This window comes from Thermobia domestica, chromosome 17, assembly GCF_964235325.1.
Source record: "Thermobia domestica chromosome 17, izTheDome1.hap1.1, whole genome shotgun sequence".
Taxonomy (NCBI): domain Eukaryota; kingdom Metazoa; phylum Arthropoda; class Insecta; order Zygentoma; family Lepismatidae; genus Thermobia; species Thermobia domestica.
Window position 1 is genome coordinate 21,105,113 of NC_137470.1, and position 20,293 is coordinate 21,125,405.

A 20,293-nucleotide genomic window follows, 5' to 3' on the forward strand; every position below is an offset into this window, starting at 1 on the left:
ACATTTTGCCTTTCCTGTAGCTATCCTGTAGCTTAATTAAAAACTAATAAATACAAATTGGTTGTAATATATTTAATATCATTCTTTATTATTGTTATTGTTATTATTATTATTAATATTATTATTATTATTATTATTATTATTATGATTATTGTTATTATTATTATTATTATTATTATTATTATTATTATTATTATTATTATTATTATTATTATTATTATTATTATTATTATTATTATTATTATTAAGAATTGCAGATGTGGTCTATAATAATGAGTGAGAACAAGGAGATTGAATGATGATAGGGGTGTCTGGTTAACAAGTTTGGCTGCCAATGTGAGAGAGCAATCAGATCGAAAGGTGAAACATGTTCTTCGAACAATGGGCTAATATCAAAAGAAACTTCTCGCTATTTACTATTACAATTATTAGTAAAGTAGAAAAATGACAAGTGAGTAGTAAATTAAAATTAGTATTTATCCTTTATCTGCCCAAAACTTGGTATTGTGAAAATGTAATATAGTATTTATGAAATTGTTTAAGTTGTAATTCATGACACACATTTTATACTGAAACACATACCAGATATTAGGTTTGTAAGGATTTTTCCAGTACTTTTAGTGGTAACTGTATTGCTAGGGTTCACTATTCTTGTTTTATTGTGCGAAGAAGTAACAAAAAGACTGAATATCCCATTTATATAATATTATTTACTTTATATCTACTTTTGGCACATATTTAAATAAATGTTTAGATATATTACAAATTTTTAGTGAACTGTCAGGAATTAGATTTGCACTTGTTGTCTAGCCTAACAAACTCAGTACCTTAGGTTATTATGTGAATCTCTCAGTTATCTGTTTTGTTCTCTTTCTGTTATTGAGGTAAAAGAGATAGTGGCTCACTTGCAGGCGATAATCTAAATTATCAAAATCGTTGAATATGATGCTGGTCAATCACATACACTTACTTTCATAAAAAGATCTAAAAAATGTATCTTGTAATTGCAAAATACAAGCAAGTGATGTTACTATCGTTCCAAGAGTAGATTGACTGAGTCATCGTTACCCAGTGGATAATATTACGGGTGAAAACGTGAAATTTGGTCGGAACACTTTTTTGCTACGAAAGTACATACACATGTTGTGTTTTTTCTGGAATACTTATATTAACGATAGTGAAAGGGAGTTCATCTTCACATTTTTAAATAAAATAATATGTCTCACGAATTCCTCAAGTTAGAGAGATGGAAATCCAAACATAAACTCTTCGTTAAAAGTAAAGGTATTCACGCGCAAACATTTTAGAAAATTCTGTTCTTAAAGGGAAGAAGGTGACGTTTCTGAAACTCTTAAATTTCCCTTTGTTTAATCGGAAAGTGTCAAAAGTGAGGACTTTTTAGTCAGGACACTGAAATCTAGTAAATTTTAAATCCAGGTGCTTGTGAGTTTTGAAAGACACTGCTTCTAACGTGAAAAATGGGAAAATTATAATAATAATGAAATTTCTCTTTACCCAGTCACAAATTACTGAATGTGGGGATTTAGTATGAAATTCATTATATAGACATTCAAATAAAAGTAATAAATACAAGTTCCAGCTTTTTCGAGAGTCTGTTTCTAAGCGAAAAAAAGGACAATTTCAATAATGTTGGAATTTCCCTTTCTTTTTCGTATCAAATTGTCTTAATATTTTAATATCACTATTAGAAAGAGTGTATGTCAATTTCAATTTCGGTAGATTATCGAAGTATGTTTTTCTTTTTGTTTTAGTCCTTGTTTCATAAAACGCAGTCTGTGAATGTTGTTAATGTTCCAAGTGTTGTCTAAATACCTTTCTGTGAATGTAAGCATTTCTAATTGTTTATTTTCATTGTTTATAAAAATATATTGAATGGAACAGGGTGATGGAAGTTATGTAAAATTCTGAATGTTGTCATGATGCTCAATCTTTAGAAAGGTATTGGTTGACTAAGATTCCTTTAGATAAATCTCATACGCTCGTGTAATGACTTCTGTCCATATTCTGAGAGCCACAAGCTTCAGCGTAAGCACCTTTTTTGTATAGCTGCTTCAATTTATTTCGACGTAATCAGTGAAAACCGAAGAAGAATTTGAGTCGTAAAGTCAGTCTTGAAAAGGTTGTTAGAAGACTCATTAGGCTAGTAGCTCGTCTCTAAATATTCAAGTTAAAATTTATGTATTATATTAAACAACGTTATTCTGATAAACTAACATTTTGTACAGCAAAAGCAGCAGCACTCATCCAGTGCTCTTCTGGATTTGGGTCGACATCATCAAGTATGTCAGGTATGATTCACTTAACCTATGCCTTTGTTGTCTAAAATGTGTCAAACAGCTTTTAGAGTAACATAGACATCGCATCAAAGAGTAGTATTCCAGGTTAACCAAATTAAAAAAAAAAATGTTTGTGATGATATACATAGGTTGGAGATGTAAACTTCGGTGTATAAACAATTAAATAAAAGTAACTTAATATACCATTGTAATAATTATCGAAGCACTTCACTTCTATCAACATCCTAAAATCCTCTCAAACGTTCCATTAGTAACATTGACCCTATACGCAGATGAAATTATTGGAGATTATCAGTGTGGATTTAGACGAAATCGATCAACTATCTACCAAGTATTTATCATTCGACAAATACTGGAACAGAAATGGGAATACAATACCCTTTATTTTAGAAATGCTTACAAGACTGTTAGGAAAGAAACATTGTAGAACATTCTTACAGAATTTAGAATACCGAAAAAGCTAGTTAGATTAATTAAGACATGTTTAAAAGAATCCCAAAGTAAAGTAAGGGTAGGACAATTTTTGTCCACGAGCTTTCATATCGAGAATGGACTGAAACAAGGAGATGCATTGTCGCCATTATTACTCAACTTCGTCCTGGAGTATGCTATGAGGAAAATCAAAGATAGCAATCAGGACCTATCACCAGGTTATGGTATTCACCAGGTTGTGGCGTATGCTGATGATGTAAATTAATAGGTGATGATAGGAAAACAATAGGAAGAAGCAGAGGTCTTATTAAACGCTTACAGGGACATGGGTTTAGAAGTAAATGGAGATCAAACTAAATGCATGGAAGTTCGTTGTGATGGTAACAAGGCAAATTATGAATATGTTAAAACATCAAATAATACTTTTATTAAAATTGATACTTTCAAATTTCCAGGATGAATATTAACAGACAAAATCGATATTAACGAAGAAATTAAATGTCGACTAAAAGCAGGGAATTCGTGTTATTATTCAATTCAAAATCTCTTGTTGCGAAATCTGTCGAGGAATTTGAAGCTTAAAATATATAAAATGATAATCATGCTTGTTTTTCTGCATGGTTGCGAAACATGGTCGCTTACTCTGAGATAAGAACATAGACAGAATGTATTTGAGAACAAGATCCTGAGACGAATATTCGGAGCCAAGAGAAACGGGAATGGTGTGCTGTGGAAACTTCATAACGAGGAACTACATAGTTTATACGATTTACCAAACATTCTTAGGGTAATCAAATCTAGGTGACCCAGGTGGGCAGGTCATGTAGCAAGGATGGAAGAAAGTAGGAACGACCATTAGAAAGACCTAGGCACATATAGGACGACAATGTTAAGATGGAAGTCGCAGAAGTAGGAATACAAATTAGAAACCAGACTAAAGATAGAAGTCAGTGGAAAGGTTTTCTGATAGCGGCATTGAACCTGCGGGTTCCCCAGGCCATAGGATGAGCGACTGTGAACCTACTATATTGACGTTTGCAAAAAATAAGCTACTAAGTGGTGAAGCAGAGACAATTTCTATGATATTGAGGTTTCATATTTTTCTCATGCTTTATGCAAGGATTTGAGATTAGTTACATAAACTCCTAACTAAAAATAACATAACACATCACGTAAAATAGCTTATGGATTCTGGAACTTATGGATTCTAAATGAATTCTGGAACTGAGTAAGTGTCAATTTATTTATTTTTTATCATATAATTGATTTTTATCATATCATTTAATACAAGAGAGAATAGGAGAGTTTAACATATAAACCAGAAAGAAAGTATCTTACGGATTTTCTTATTACATTTCTTTTGATATTTGTATCCTAAGGGAAGAAGAAGCTTCAAATATTTCCATATACCTAGTATACAAGTGAGAAAAATTAGGGGCTAGTCTATAGTCAATATATGAGCGACTCGCGCAAACATAATGGTAAGTTTCACTTCTGATGTAATTGAGTTCGTAGGAGTATTGGGTAGATATTGAACCAGTCATTTTTGGTATGTCATGTGCATTGTGTTGCACGGGAATGATCAACCTTATTTTTCTAATTTACTTGAAAACCATAAACTATATACAATGCATACACCCGATCACAAGTGCATTCACATTTCCAATTTTCAATGTTAGAGAACCAATTTTGTAGTGCTATTTTCTGGGTTAAGAATCAGGTAAGGCATTCTACAAGTGTCCTAGTTTGTTCAAAAAATGTCCGTGTAGCAGACTTCAAAAATGTAGAATTAAATCCATGTCTCTGGCACGAATAAATAATCGGAAAGAACACTACGTTAATATCTACAAGCGATTGATATGATATGGTTACAGAGCGATTTTGTTTAACCTTAGACATACCAAGAAAAAATCAATGTTGTTCAAACTTTCATTTTGTTTCACAGTTTAAAATATTGTATACAATTTTTGAATGTTTTATTTTATTCGTTTCAACATTACCTTCACTTTTGTTAGCTTTCAGTTTTAGTATCTCTATTGAAACTTAGGAGCTCCTCCGTGGCTAAGCGGCTAGCGTACGTGCCTTTGGCGTGGGAGATCCGGGTTCGATTCCCGGCGGGAGCTCATGTGGTTCGGATTTCACGTTAATCAGTAGGTCCACGTCTCATATAGCCTCGCTGCTGAACGGGACGTTAAACTCAAAATCACCTCACCTCTATTGCAACTTACATTAAAGCTAACAAGAATATTTCCTTTGTTATATTATTGGTTTCCAGAATGTTCGAAAAATCCAATTGAAAGAACAAAATAACATATTAAGAAAATAAAAACGAGATACGCATTATGTGATATTTTAATTTGTAAAAATCATTGCGTCAATAGAAAAGAAGTCACACGTTACAAATGTGACAATTACTAAAAATCATATCTTTGAGTATTTTGTGACCACATAACATAAGTTTGTTTAATTTAGCAACCAATTAATAATACAAGCATACCTCAATTAGAAGCATTTATGAGATCAAAGGAACACGAGTTCTCTATTCTAGAACGCCGTAACATATAATTCACCATCGTTTAATATATTCTAATAACCGAGAATTGTAATTTAGTAAATAACAATAAACGGAAATGACCTAAGACATATTCAAACATAAATATGGATGGTTTGTTCTAATAGCATTTCAATAATATTGATCTCCACTCTCCCATTCTCATGGTTAATATTTGCGTCATTATGATATCTCATCTCTAGATAGAGAACTTTGAGCTAACAGCATTTCTTATTGACCGTGAAAGAACAAATTAAATTTAAAAGTATTGGTTTGCAGTAGAGTGGATTTGAACTGGAGACTTTGGGATCCATAGACCATAGCCTATAACACATCGACTATTCTTCCACTCCCAGTGAAGTCTCGTAACTTGATAGTTACTTCATGAAATGAAGGCCGGAGATAAAGAAAGAACGAGAAAAATGTTTGAATGAAAAAAGAAAAGAAATAAACATAGAAATGTTTTGCTTTCCGAATGAAGGTTAAAGTAGCTAAGTCTCGGTCAGGACAACCTTTTCGAAAGTAATAATTGAGAAATAGTCGGCTAAATCATACTTTGCTCTTGTAACCTATTTTTGTAACCTCTCGAGAAAATTGGCAAAAAATAACGTTTTCAACAACTTTCGTTAAGCTTTTAGTTTGTATAAATTTTAGGTTCAAAGGTATTTTGCCAAGTTAAAATAAGCAAATTAATTTTTGCCAAATAATACTGTGATAAACATTTTCTGCATAGATTATGTTACATTGAATCAATATAACTATTATGATTATAGGAAAGTGTTTTTGTCATGCATTATATACGTAAAGGAGCCGTTAGAAGGTTACACTTCTGTTCAGAAAAATATAGAAATCCTCTTTGAGAGTAAGTTCGAAAATTAAACCTAGATCTATCACAATTCCCGCAGATCAGCACAGAAGGAATTCAATTTTCCCTTTCTCGTTATATTGATATTAGCTGCAATAGTACTTGTGCCAACTGAAACCGAGCGTTTTGAAGCACTGAGTCTTCCTACATAACTTAAAACGCTTGAAGATCGAGAGTTCGAAACTCAGTCTCTGTCCTTTTTTATTTCTCTTTTTGAACATGAAAATATGATTAAGTAATTAAGAGTGTCAAATTAGTTACACCTGTAAATTTTGAGATATAATGATTAGTTGTTAAAATAATGGTTTATTGCTATATTGCGTTTTTGTTTACTTTTAGTTCCAAAACAAATATTTATAAGACTTCTTATTTTGAGTGGATAGAATAACCAGTGACACTTATATATATATATATATATATATATATATATATATATATATATATATAGGGTGTTTCAAAACAACACGGACAACGTTTGGGAGGTGATTCCTGACACCAAGAAAACACAAAAAGTAAAGACCAATCTTGGTGCACAAATGCTTCCTTTCGGAGATATAGCCTGCCGGGATCATGAAAAATTGAACATTGAAGGTCCATAGTTTCAAAACTATGGGACCTAACGTAGTCGGGTCAAGACTTCAGTGAGAAACTAATATGTGCCCTATCCAAATATCCATGTTTCAGAATCCTCTGGTACTTCCGCAATAATTTTATTGAGGTAGTTGGTGAGTACTTCAATTATATGCCCATAGAAAAACTCCCTCTATTAAAACTAGTGTATGAGTACTTTAGGATTCTAAAACATAGATTTCTGGATAGCGCACATATTAGTTCCTATGTGAAGTCTTGATCCGACTTCGGTAGGCCCATAGTTTTGGAGCTACGGGCCTTTAAAGTTCAATTTTTCATGATTTCGGCAGCCTGTAACTCCGAAAAGAAGCATTTGTGCACCCAAGTTGTCTATAATTTTTGTCTTATCTTGGTGACGGGGGCGCAGTGGCCCAGTGGTAGAGCGTTCACCTCTGGTGCTTAGAGTCCCTGGTTCGATCTCAGCTCGCGCCGTGTGGACTTTGTGGTGGACAAACACAGTGCTCGTGGGTTTTCTTGGGGTTCTCCCGTTTCGCCGACTTTCTTCATTCCACCATTTCACTAATTTTACATCATCACAGTCTCCTTTAGATTAACCTGCATAATCGTGGGACGTAAAACTTAAAGATTCCATTTTTCTATTATCTTGCTATCAAGAATCATCTCCCAAACGTGGCCGGTGTTGTTTTGAGAAATCCTATATATCCTAAATGTGCTGCAGAGGTTTTGATAAAAGCCTTCTGGTCTCATACCAAGCGAAGGGAAAATGCAAAAATACACCTCCTCGCGGAAGAGAGCGGTTAACGTCTTAAACGTAGGTGGAGACCAGCTGACTCTGGGTATAACGAATTACGCTCTACCAAGTGTCAACGGCATTTTCGAAGGTCAGGGCGGGCTCTAGCCTTTAGGAGAGGAAACTGTCCTAAAAGGTGGATGAAAACAAGGTGGTGAACTGCATGGAGATGTGGAAAGGAAATGGGAATACTTCCACATTATCTTTATTCTAGGAGAAACGAAGAAGGGGAATAAACAAATATGATGGTTCTTCCTGAGGTAAAACACTCCGGACGTAAAGTAGTCTTCCGTTCGGATGTTCGAGTGGGGACTACGCCAGAAAGAATCATCAGGGGAGAAAATAAAAATAATAACTTTGATTTCAGCAGAGGAACATGGAACGTGTGAGTAAAATTGAAAATTTAAAAGTGAAAATAGACAAATGTAAAGTGAAAATAGTGAGCTTAAGTGAAGTGAAATGAGCAGGAAAAGGTGAGACAGTATCGGGAAGTTTCACATTATTCTATTCGGGTCGCGTTAAGGCCGAGAGTGGTGTCGCTATAGCAATGAAGCAAGAATTGCTACCAATGTGGAATTCTGCAGTGACCGCTTGATGATTGTAAAACTAACAAGTGAAAGGTGTGTTGCCACTCAAAGATAATTACACCAAATTTGGTGTAGAAGCAGGTAATGAAAATAATAATAATAAAAAAACGTGTGGAAGCATTCATTTCTCACGCATACTTTTCATATACACATAGTTCTCTGCCACATTTAATTCAAAATGGCCACGTTTTGAACATACATTTTTCCATATATTTTTCTCATACCTTACTCTGCATGTGACACATTCGTGCTGAGTTTCGTTTCTCTATACTGTTAAATATTTATTGATCACTTTACGGTGCATTCACTGGCAACTAGAAACGCCAGTAATTCTCCATACTCTTTCACTATAGTCGACGTAAAAATGTACACAATTGAAGAATTTTCTCAAATATTACGGAATTTTCGGAAAATTACGGTGAACAATTGGCGTTCCTGGTTGCCAGCGAACGCACTGTATAAAATGACAACGGATCTTTTAATCGTGCAGCTCCAAAGTTTACAACTGGGCATATTTTTGAAATATAAAATCGCTCTTTTAGGCCGCCATGTTAGTTCCTAGTTTGGAAATTATTGTTATTTTAACAAATTATTTTCTTAATATTAGTCAATATACATGCCGAAACTCATGGCTTTAGTAATTTCTCCTAATTATTCGGACAATTCAGTCTCTTAGCTGCTCTATTTTCTCTAGATATCACTTACACTTACAACTGCCCATGGACTTACACAGATCCTCAGTATTCAAAACACGTGTACTATATACGATTGACTCACGGTTATTGAAGTTCTAAAGCTCTATGATCCCGTCTCTATCTCCTACTGCAGTTGATGTAGCCAGGTGTCGCATGTTCAGGCCTTGTACACATCTATCCACTCAAACACCGATACTGTTCTCTGAACTGTTTTGTTTATAATGGAATAGTTCCACAGCACGGGCTGAAAGTCTGACATCATGAACTGAGCAAAAGTCTGTTGTTCCAAACCTGTGTATGTATGCTTACCACAAATCAATTAGCACCTTGATGTTTGGGTAAGCCTAAACGTCCCATTGACCAGTTCAGTAATTCAAGTCGCAGATTCGAGCTTCATTCTCGACATCGATTTATTTCTGTGTATATATTTTCTTTATATTTTACTAATTCTCTTAATATAATTTCATTAGGTTAACTAGTGAGGCATACCCAATGGACAAGAGATAAGGCGGGTTATGACAAGGGCAGTTGATAGATTTAGTATCCAGACATTAGCCTGGTGGGACTAAGAGCGGACATTGGAACATTTTCTGCTCAGCCCGTCTTTTCTGTTTTCAGTCTACTTTATTTAACTTCTTTGCATTGGCCGCTACATTGAGCAAACAATCTGTCCTATCAATATCTGATTGACAGGCCATATTTCTCCGTAAGTATAGGCTCCATTATTTCCGATTCCGGACGCCTGCGAAGCGAATGCTTCTACACATTCCTTTTCATTCTCATTAACTTCTGCTATACCAAATTTGGTGCAATTATCTCTGAGTGGCATCACACCTTTCCCGCTTAAGTGCAAAAGCAGTGTGACAATACAAGTATATGAGCCTATATAAGCCAATAACCGACCATGATGGCAATGATTTATAAGTAATGTATGATGGGATTAGCGACATATTGCACCAGGAGGGAAGACGTAAGGTCAACGAAATAGCAATTGGAGACTTTAACAGCGTAGTAGGAGAAAGAGCCGCAAATAAGGTAGTTGGACCATTTGGGCTAGATAGAACAAACGAACAGAACCAAATGCTTATCGACTTCTGTAGGCAACATGATATGGTGGTGACGAAAACTTGGTTTAAGAAAGGAAAAATCAAGGTGTACACATGAAAAATCCAGGAAATAAGAAACGCTACCGAATCGATTACATTCTTTTAAAGCAGCGTTTCAGAAATAGTGCACGAGACATGAAGAAACTACCAGGAGCGGATATCGATTTGGATCACAAAGTCCTAGTGGGGGAAGTTTAAACCTGATTAAGACAGTCAAGAAAAATGGGGGAAATCGAAAATTTAACTAAGAGCAACTAAGAAGTATGGACAGTGATGTGAAAGAAGAGATTGAAGAAAAATCTTACGTAATTGGCAATATGGCAGATAATATAGAAAATAGTGGGGGAAAAGTTAAATTCTACTTGACACTCCCTACAATAGCACCGGCAAGACGTAAAGATTACCAAGAAAACCATGAATATCTGAAGCGATGATTAAGAATATGGAGAAACGCAGAAGAGCAAAGGCCACGGATATCAAAGAATGTAAGGCTGCATAATGAATTGAGAAGAGGAACAGATAAAGTCAGAGAGAAATACATTGAACAGATATGTGAAGAAATAGTGGAATTTCAATTGTGCGGCAGATATGATCTGATGTATCAGAAATCACAAGAAATAGGAGGCAAAGCTAGCAAATATATACAGACGTTTGGGATTGAAGATCAACAATGTCATGTAGTCACTGACCATCAAGAAATCCATAGAGTGTGGGATGAATACATAAAAGATTTTTATGACCCAACCGCCCCAAAGACATTGCGATCAAAGCAGACGAAGGGGTTGGTGATGAAGAAAAATGACCCATTATGTTGAAAAGTAAAGTAGTACCAGCAATTAAATACATGCGAAGGAGGAAGGCCACTGGAGACGACAAAATACCAGCAGATTTACTCAAGGGATTAGGAGACAATGGAATGCATATAATGACTTCACTTATTAGCCAAATCTACCTGATTGGAGACCTGCCAAAGTATTTTCTTGATGTTACAGTGATTGCATTGCCCAAGAAAAAGTATGCTAAGAAGTGCAGCGAGCACAGAACCATTAGCCTTATTTCCTACACTGGAAAAATAATTGCGCACATACTGAACAGACGCTTGGAACGCAAGATAGAAAAGATGTTGGAGGAAGATCAATTTGGATTCCGGAAAGGGAAAGGCACGAGAGATACCATTGGTTTGATGAGAATTATCTCTGAATGAATTATTGGCGTAAAGGAAGAGTTGTGTTTGTGTTTCACAGATTGGCAAAAAAAAAAGCCTTCGAAAGGCTTAATTGGACTTCTACAACTTCTGCAAACACGTAAAGAAAATAGGGTCAACTTGAGAGACCGACGACTCATTTAAGACTTTATATAGCCCAACGAGTCAAGTTGCGTTTGAATGAAGGAGAAATTAATAGTGTGGCTATAGGAAGAGCTGTTAAGACAAGTATGTAACATGTCGCCCCAATTATTCAATATTTACAGTGAATGTTAAATGAAGGAAGCATTAATGGGAATTGGAGATTTCCAGATTAGAAGTGAGATTATTAACAACATCAGGCATGCAAATGATATGCTAATTATATCTGAAACCAAAAAAAAAAAAAACTACAGGAGATGATTGACAATATAGTTGACAACGGGAACCTACTGTATATGGAATGGGAATCAACATCGAAAAATCGAAAGTCAAGAAAATATCCCGTGAAAATGCACCCTTACGGGTCACAGTACAACAAATATAACTTAAGAGATCGATCATTTCAAATATCTGGGAAAGATTCTGATGAAAGACGCGTACTACATCAAAGAGACCAGGACAAGAATTGTCATAGCCAAAGAAGTATTCAACAAGAATAAGTCACTCTTAACCAGCAGCATTAATATTGGACTTAGAAAGAAATTATTCAAGTGCTACATCGAGAGAATAGGACTTCATGGTTGAGACTTGGACATTACAGAAGATAAAGGATAATTATTCAGAGAGCTTCGGGATGTGGTGTTGGGGGAAGATAGTGCAGATAAAATAGACAGAGATCATAACAAACGAAGACGTTTCAAAATGTATAGGAGAGAAGAGGGTCCTGAGGTCGATTCCCACTTAGTTAAGTAAAGAAAATGTTATCATTTGCAATATTGATACTTTCGATGTATAATGGCGGGAAAATATTAAATTTCTGTTAGCCATAGGGTTGAGACGACGTTCTTGATTCCACGCGCTATAGAAACAGAAATACCAAAAACTGTCTAGAAAATGACTCAGATGTATTAACCTTGATTTGTACTATCTGAGAATGTAACGCGTTTAACAAGCAATTGATGAATACTTAAGCCACATCCTTAGTAACTGTCGAAAGTATGACTGGTCAAAAGTAAACATTATTTTCTCCTACCAATTGTGGAATTGTTAACAGTGGAACACTTCTTCTTCTTTTAGTGATACTACTACTACTACTACTACTACTACTACTACTACTACTACTACTACTACTAATAATAATAATAATAATAATAATAATAATAATAATAATAATAATAAAGTTTACCATTTCCAGTACGTTTCTTATATCTATTCAACCAAAATTTGTAAATTGGGATAATTCTTTATTATATCCGTATGTATATTTCCTTTAAAAATATCAATAAAATGCATAAATAGAATATCGTCCAGGAGTTGCCACCTTCTTCTTCTCATCCTTTTCCTTCCAGAGATTAATCATTCCAAATTATCATTTATAAAGCAATTCAACCTTGGACAGTGTCGTAACCTATATCCTTTCCTTTTTACTATCAACTTCACTATTGTTCCTTCTTCATTCATTCTTCTGGAAATTTCTTTATTTCTTATTTTCTCTTTCCATCTGATTTTTCTATCTCTCTCCATATCTACGTCTCTAACCTTACTATATTTATATTTTATTTTATTAATGATGATAATTGCGTTTACAGTAGCAAAAGGACAAGTTTGGTGAGGAATATGTTTCCCCTATTATTGTCACTCTGGCCTCATAAAGCTATTGCAAAACGGTACTGCCTGGCTCGTAATTATACAATATTCACAACTAACGAAAAAGTGGCTTTTATTGTTCCTTTGTTAAAACATGACCACCCCAGGCAAGTAATGTTTTCATTCTATAAGAACTGTTTAATAATATTTGTGCCTCACTTAATTTTATTGAGTTGTTCAGTTCCCTCTATATCTCTTCGAGAGAGAATGAGTGAAATTTGAGAATCTGAATAAAATAGACCTGGGATTTTTTTTCTGGCAGTCGTTCTTTTCGAAAATAGAACAGATGTATATTACTGAGTGAATGTCGAATGATCAGCTTATATTCTTAATGTTGTCCCATACTACTGATTCACACTCTACGCCACAGTAGACATCTGTTTATTTTTACTTGTGTAAATTTCTTCCCATTATTATTAGCACATTATTATTTTAAAACTTCATATCAGATGATTATTTACGAAATTGATACGGAAATTCTTCACAAAGTGGGAAACACATCTCTTTGTTTTCAGTAAGCAATGCATATCTATATTCGCGATAGTAATGAAACTGAAGCTACCTTCATTCAGTAAATGTACTTTATGTAATCCTTGCATAATATCCGTTCTTCGCACGGGGAGAAGACGTTTCGTTTTGGACACAAAGGGCACCAAAACTGTCACCAATCAACTTAGGGACCCCAAAAACTGTGAATTCGACACTAGTATCATTCACTATATATATATATATATATATATATATATATATATATATACCCCAAGTTGCATGACTAAAATAAATTGGATTTAAACGGCATTTAAATTGTCTCTGTTTATCTCAGCGAATCAGACAACTAAGTATTCAATACTAATATCGGTCATCTTCGATCATTCAAGATGTATTCCTCACCCTTTCCCTTCCAGCTGCAGCATCAAAATGAAATGATACAAACCATACCATGCCCGAACCTCATCTTTGTTGAAAATTTGGTCGCAACCGGTTAAGTGTTTCCAAAATAATTAAGTTGCAAACGTAGTCGCTTTCATTTTTATTTATATTTTATGTATGTAACCCCCTCTCACCCTTCCACAAATTGTAAGGCTGATTTTGGATATGAAGTACATCACAAGTGTCACTGTCCATCTCAGCAACACCACAAATTATGGATTCGAAATTAATATCGATTGTTTCCGATCATTATTTGTATATCTTCTCTCATCACACTTTCCCTCTAAGTTACGGCATCAAATGAAAACATAAGAAACATCTAGACCCGAACCTCATAAAATTACTTTGGCGTATAAACTTCTAATTACATGATTATTTGTGTTTATTCTAGTTTCACAATCGGCTTAGTGATTATTCCACAGACTGTAAGCCGAGAAGTCTTACAAGTATTTGTTTTGGAACTAAAAGGATAACGATAAAGACAAAAAATGCAATATAGCAATTCAGAAATATGTTAACATAAAAACCTTATATTTGCAATTTACATGTGTAAGGAATATTACATTTTAATTATTTCATCATATTTTCATGGTTAAAAAAAGAAATGAAAAACATCAGAGACCGAGTTTCCAACCCTCGATCTTCAATTTTCTGTTCGAAGACTCAGCGAATAACTAAGCTTAGCTACCGTCGGCACAAGTACTTTTTCCAGCCAATACATCTATAAGATAGGAAGGACAATGCAATTACTCTACATGTGTACGAGAATTGAGATGAATCTTGGCTTCATTTTTGGACTTAGTCTCTGAAAGGCTTTCCATGTTTTTCTGAACACAATGAGAAAAAAAACTGTAGGTGGCGTACTTAAAATGATAGGTTACATGCGTAATTCCTGTAGTTTTTGGACTTAACGTACAGCAGACGTATTACTGAAAATGCGTGTTTTATAATACTTTCTGCATAAGTGTTCCATCTATACGTACTTTCCGTATGAAACAATGTAGGCGGTCAGGATCTCACATACAAATGGACGTATATAACATATAGTTGATGAAGGTAATATAAGTACATGCATGTGATATACGGAAAACTGTTAGATGTCAGACATCCTGCAACGGCATGATGTAACTCCTAAGGGCAGTGTCTATGTAGCATACGGATAACGTATGCTCCGTACTGATTCCTATAGTAAGCAAGAGGATACCGCATATTTGTACAATATATCGCTGTCCCGAGAACGGATTTTTCTCTGTGCAGCAGTGTACTTTGCTAAAGACTCCCTTGTATATACAATATATGACTACAAAAACTTCCTCAATATCAAAGTAGATGTGTTGATTCAATGTAACACAATCTGTACAGAAAATTTTATCATAGCACTACTTAGCAAAAGTTACTTTTTTAATTTAACCGAATGGATGACAAAATATCTTCTGATCGAGAATTAAAACAATCTATAAACTTAAAGCCTCAATTTCTTGGCTAAAGTAACAGAGTAAGATACTGATTCTTTTTGTCAATTTTCTCGGTCACTAGCGTCAGAGAAAAAGGTTACAAGAGGAAAGTATGATTTAACTGACTACTGCTCGGTTATTAGTTTCCAAAAGTTGTCCTAACCGAGACTTAGCTACTTTAACCTTCATTCGGAAAGTGAAATATGTCTATATTTACTTCTTTTTTTCATTTAAACATTTCTTCGTTCTTTCTTTCTCTTTGGCCTTGATTTCAGGAAGGCAATTATCAAGTTAGGAGACTTCACTGGGAGAGGAAAAATAGTCGATGTGTTATAGGTTATGGTCTAGGGATCCCAAGGTCTCCAGTGCAAATCCACTCTACTGCAAACTAATACTTTTAAATTTAATTTGTTCTTACACGGTCAATAATGAATTTTGTTTGCTCAAACTTTTCCATATAGAGATGAAATGCAATAATGATGCACATATTAACCAAGACAAAGGGTGAGTGGAGATAAATCTTATTGAAGTACTATCAGAAACGGCCTTCCGTATTCATATTTGAATATGTTTTTAGGTCATTTCTGTTTATTCTTCTATACTAAATTACAATTATCGGTTACTTAGAATATATCAAGTGATACGTTACGGCAAATCCGGACCTTAATCCTCGAAATACTAGGTTGAGTGTATAGCGAGACTAGAGATGCGTAATTCATTACGAACTACCTGAGCACAACCAAACACTCAATGTAGAGCTAAAATAAATTAAAAACAGAGACCGAATAATAAAAAAAAATGGCATATTTCTGCAACACCACAAAGCCAGGCCTCACATGAACAATATGACCAGAGCCACATTCGAAAACTTGAATGCAAAGTGTTATCCGTTCTTTATTTTCTGCTGATAGACATCCTCAGATTTTCGTAATTTTCAATCGCTTTCGAAAGCTTTACGCCGTATGTCCTTCAACAGTGACATGGAATTCAAGAGTTCGTTTACGGATTCTTTGAGTCAAGAGAGGAAGATTTCTAGCGTCAAGGCTTGGAAAAACGTATTGAACGGCAGGAGGAAAAATAATATGATATTGGTTAAACTGTTGTAGTTTATTTGTCCAAAATAAATAAAAACGTTTTAAAAACACGCTTTCTTTAAGACTAAATAGTATTAACAAGGAAAAGAAAAATAAATTAATAAAGTAAATCATACTAAAGAGTATAACGTAATTGTTTGTAGACTTTTTTTTTTTTGCTTTTTAATGAGTTTATATTTACACCTGACCGTAAAGAAAAGCATGGGGAGGGCTCTGATGTGCCAACTATTTATAAGATATGAGCTGTAAACATGCGCCGTTGAATGAGAAATTTAGATCCTGGATAAAGACAGAGGAAGAACAATATCCACAAAGGAATTAACCTAAAAATCATTCCACTGCTCGGGTATTTATACTATCCCTTCATGTAAGCCCGCATATAAATATCTATCGTAGGTTGCATACATAGAAGACACACTCAGAAGCAACCTGAAATGTGGGTACCTTCTGACGCGCACAATCCCTCCTCGAGCACAAAAAAACAAAAGTAGTTACGTGCGTGATTGCATCTGGCGAATATATATATATACAGTATCTGCGCACAAAATTTGTTGGCTCATATCGACTCCTTTCTACGCGTATACTTTATTTTATTTATACAGTAAGTACTGAAGTATGTGAGAGCGCTTTAAATGCTTTTGTTTTGAATATTTCATAAACATAATTTATGTTTTAAAAATTAAAATTAATGATTTGACATGATCGAATTAAACCAGTTGCACAGCTGAAGTAAGAATTAGCAACAAAAAAAAACACTCGGGGTACTTGATGCACACTGTACAAACTCTTTAGTTTTGTTTTCAGCAAAAAGAAAAAGTAGAATAACAGACAATTTATACAAAAGCTACTCGTCTCTCTCTAGCATTTAGAAACCTGTGTTAGGTCCTAAATATATTCAAATTATTCTTAACGACTAAATATTCCGATTACCTTAAAGATTCAATTTACGAATGCAAATGTAACACTCCCACAGTTCAAGTATACACTCAACTCTAACTTAATTATAATACGAGACTTGACAATGATATCAATGAAAAAAAAAAAGAAAGAATCAAAAAAGTGTGAGGATAGGGTGGATCTTCGAGAACATCTACGGACAGAGTGCTTTTCATTTGTCCACCGCAAAACCTACTTTGCAAGAGCTGAGATCGAACCAGAGATCTCATTGACTACTTTAGCACTTAAACACCGTACCCCCTACGGAACTTTTCAATAAAAATATGTTTCAATCCATATAATAGGTGCATAATATCATTGTTCAAGAATACAGTGTCCACCCTGTCGCGACGTGTCTCTAGTTCAACGCTAGAGCATGTGAGTTGTGTAGTGTTTGCGGTTCGTGCGTTTTCTCAAGTTTCTCTATCTTCCTCCCCAATTATACTTTAGCCACTAATTTTAATAATTATTTACTCTTATAAATTACCCATCCCTCTTAACCTTCCGCTAGAAAAAAATATGTGACTCCCTGCGGACTTCACTTAATACATTTCTGTCAAAGTACAGAAGAAAAGTTACGGGAATATGTTTAAAATTTTGGTCATATTTTATTTTATGATGTTGATTGTATCGTCATGATTCTTTTTAGATAGTCAGTTGAGATTTTGATCAGATTGGAGGCCCCTATCCACCTGGAGGCTCACGACTATAACCTCCCTAAGCCCCTCACTTAATCCGGCCCTGCCAAAACTCGATGCAAATTAAATCCAAACCTCCGATGAAAATAGTAACTAAATATTAATAATTTGCTTTACTCTGTTCATTTTGGGAAGCAAGATGATTCCGGCACTAGTCGTCCTCGGTTGGATTTCAGGGTATGTAAGTGTCATGTCAGTAAGTTTTTTTTTTAGCGTTTTATGGTTACCTTTCACATCCCCATTCCACCAATGATATCATAAATATTTTTCGTCATGAATAATTCGTTCCCTTTAACCTACACGGCATAATCGTTAGACGTGAGGTTTCTAGGTTTAAAGCAACAAAAACTATCACCAAATAAACAAAATCTTATATATCCATTAACTTGCACGACAAAATGGTACTTTATACATTTTTTCGCTAATTTCTTGTGAATACGGTAACGGTAACCTTAGAATCCCTCTGATTTAGAAATTGCATTTTTGTGTACACCTAACTATTGTATAGAAGGTAAATTTGGGTGTGTTAGTAATGGTCGCTTTTTTCTGACTCGACACGTTCAGTCTTAGTTAATAAAATTGAACAATTATTATTTTCCTTACTTCTAAATACAAAATGGGGACAGGAGTAAGGGTTTGTGTTATATAAGTGCTACCACATTTTGCCTTTCTGCTAGAAAACTACAAAATAAAAAAGATTAAAAAGAGAAACAGCATGGACACCCACCTGCTTTATTGTGAAACAAGTTATTGAAACTTTTCCTCTTTCATATTTTAAAATACTATTCTAGAGTTAAATTTCAGTCATAAAAGACGCAATATGAATCCACCTGATGCATTCATAAATCAACGCCAATCCTTATGCATCTGACATATTTACCTTTCCGGGCAGGATTAGATGCATTAAAAATGACGACTTGCATGGCATAAACATGACCGTTATTTTATGTTATAAGAGATAAATAGAAAAGAAATAGGTTGGATTTTGAGCTCTCATTCTAAAATAGCCATTATATAATTTGTTACATATTTTCGGATATAACAAGGGAACATTGCGATGCAATTTGCACCATTTTATATGATTACATATAATATATATATATATATATATATATATATATATATATATATATATATATATATATATATATATATATATATATATATATATCGTTAAGCCTTAGGTCTATCATTGTTTAGATTAACCAATTTTTAAAACTTGCTGCTCTTTACTTTATGAATTATGTGGATAAGATATATCGCTGGAACCTGCAAAACGTTGTTACCAGTTAAATTTAAAAGTTTCATCAATACCTTCTAATTAAGGACACCTTATGCAAAATTCATTGAATGCAAGTACGAAATGTATAAATGTTGCTAACACATGTACTGAAAATTGAATGCAAATATACTTACCATTCAGGGCTCAAATCACAGTGAATCGCTACTTCATAACTAACAGGAGTGTGGGCTGTACTTCACCCTTCACGACGGATATTTTGCCACGTACCAGGATAAATATGTCGCAACTGTCAACAGGAAACGCCTAACACTTCCAGACATGACTAATTGTCAACATAATGCCTTACTCTTAACACTACATCGGTTCGTCCGGCAGTTTCCTTCTAAATTCTGGGTATTGAAATCAATAAATATATCGATTGACCTGCAAAATTATTGAATCTTATCAGGTGAAAAGAATAAAATGCTCCAACACTAGACTAATATTGGCTTTAACACAACAAAATAATCCTAGTTGATACCACTGTTATTTTGTTTCCTTCTACTCTTGTATTGAAACGTTACGTTGATATTTTGTTATTGTTTTTCATGTCTTTTAAAGTGGTTCTATTAAGAAGTTCTCGGAAACTTCTGTGATTTGAAGAGGTGACCACGGTGTTTATTTTCCACCGTCACTTTGAGTCGGAAACAATTACATTGTTAAGGAGTAATCAAGAATCTTTATTCGTTTCTAAAAATTATTTGAAAGCAATTTTAATGGTTCAAAATGAATAGCATTGTAATATAAATACTACCCTAGCGTGCTAGGGATCTCATAACAAACATGAAACGGGTATGCACATATACAGTTTCGTTCTTACAGAGGGAAAACGTGTGGGGTAGAACCAGTTAAAGCATGTTAACGACGCTATTTAAAAACAAGTTAAATATGCAATATTATTAGTTATTTTCTTTGATTTGTTATTATATTTTCTGGAGTACCCTAAGGGAGGATAAACTTAATACTAATACT

The 20,293-nt window shown here is 34.3% G+C and overlaps 1 long non-coding RNA gene across 1 annotated transcript in view; it reads right to left on the reverse strand.

Annotated features, from left to right (window-relative positions):
• The window catches only part of LOC145674330 (uncharacterized), a 68,876-nt gene extending 49,360 nt beyond the window's left edge, over nucleotides 1–19,516 (reverse strand). Inside the window, exon 1 of the long non-coding RNA XR_014128895.1 lies at nucleotides 19,456–19,516. This is a non-coding gene — a long non-coding RNA (uncharacterized LOC145674330). The remainder of the gene's footprint in view (nucleotides 1–19,455) is intronic.
• Between the last annotated feature and the right edge of the window lie 777 nt (nucleotides 19,517–20,293).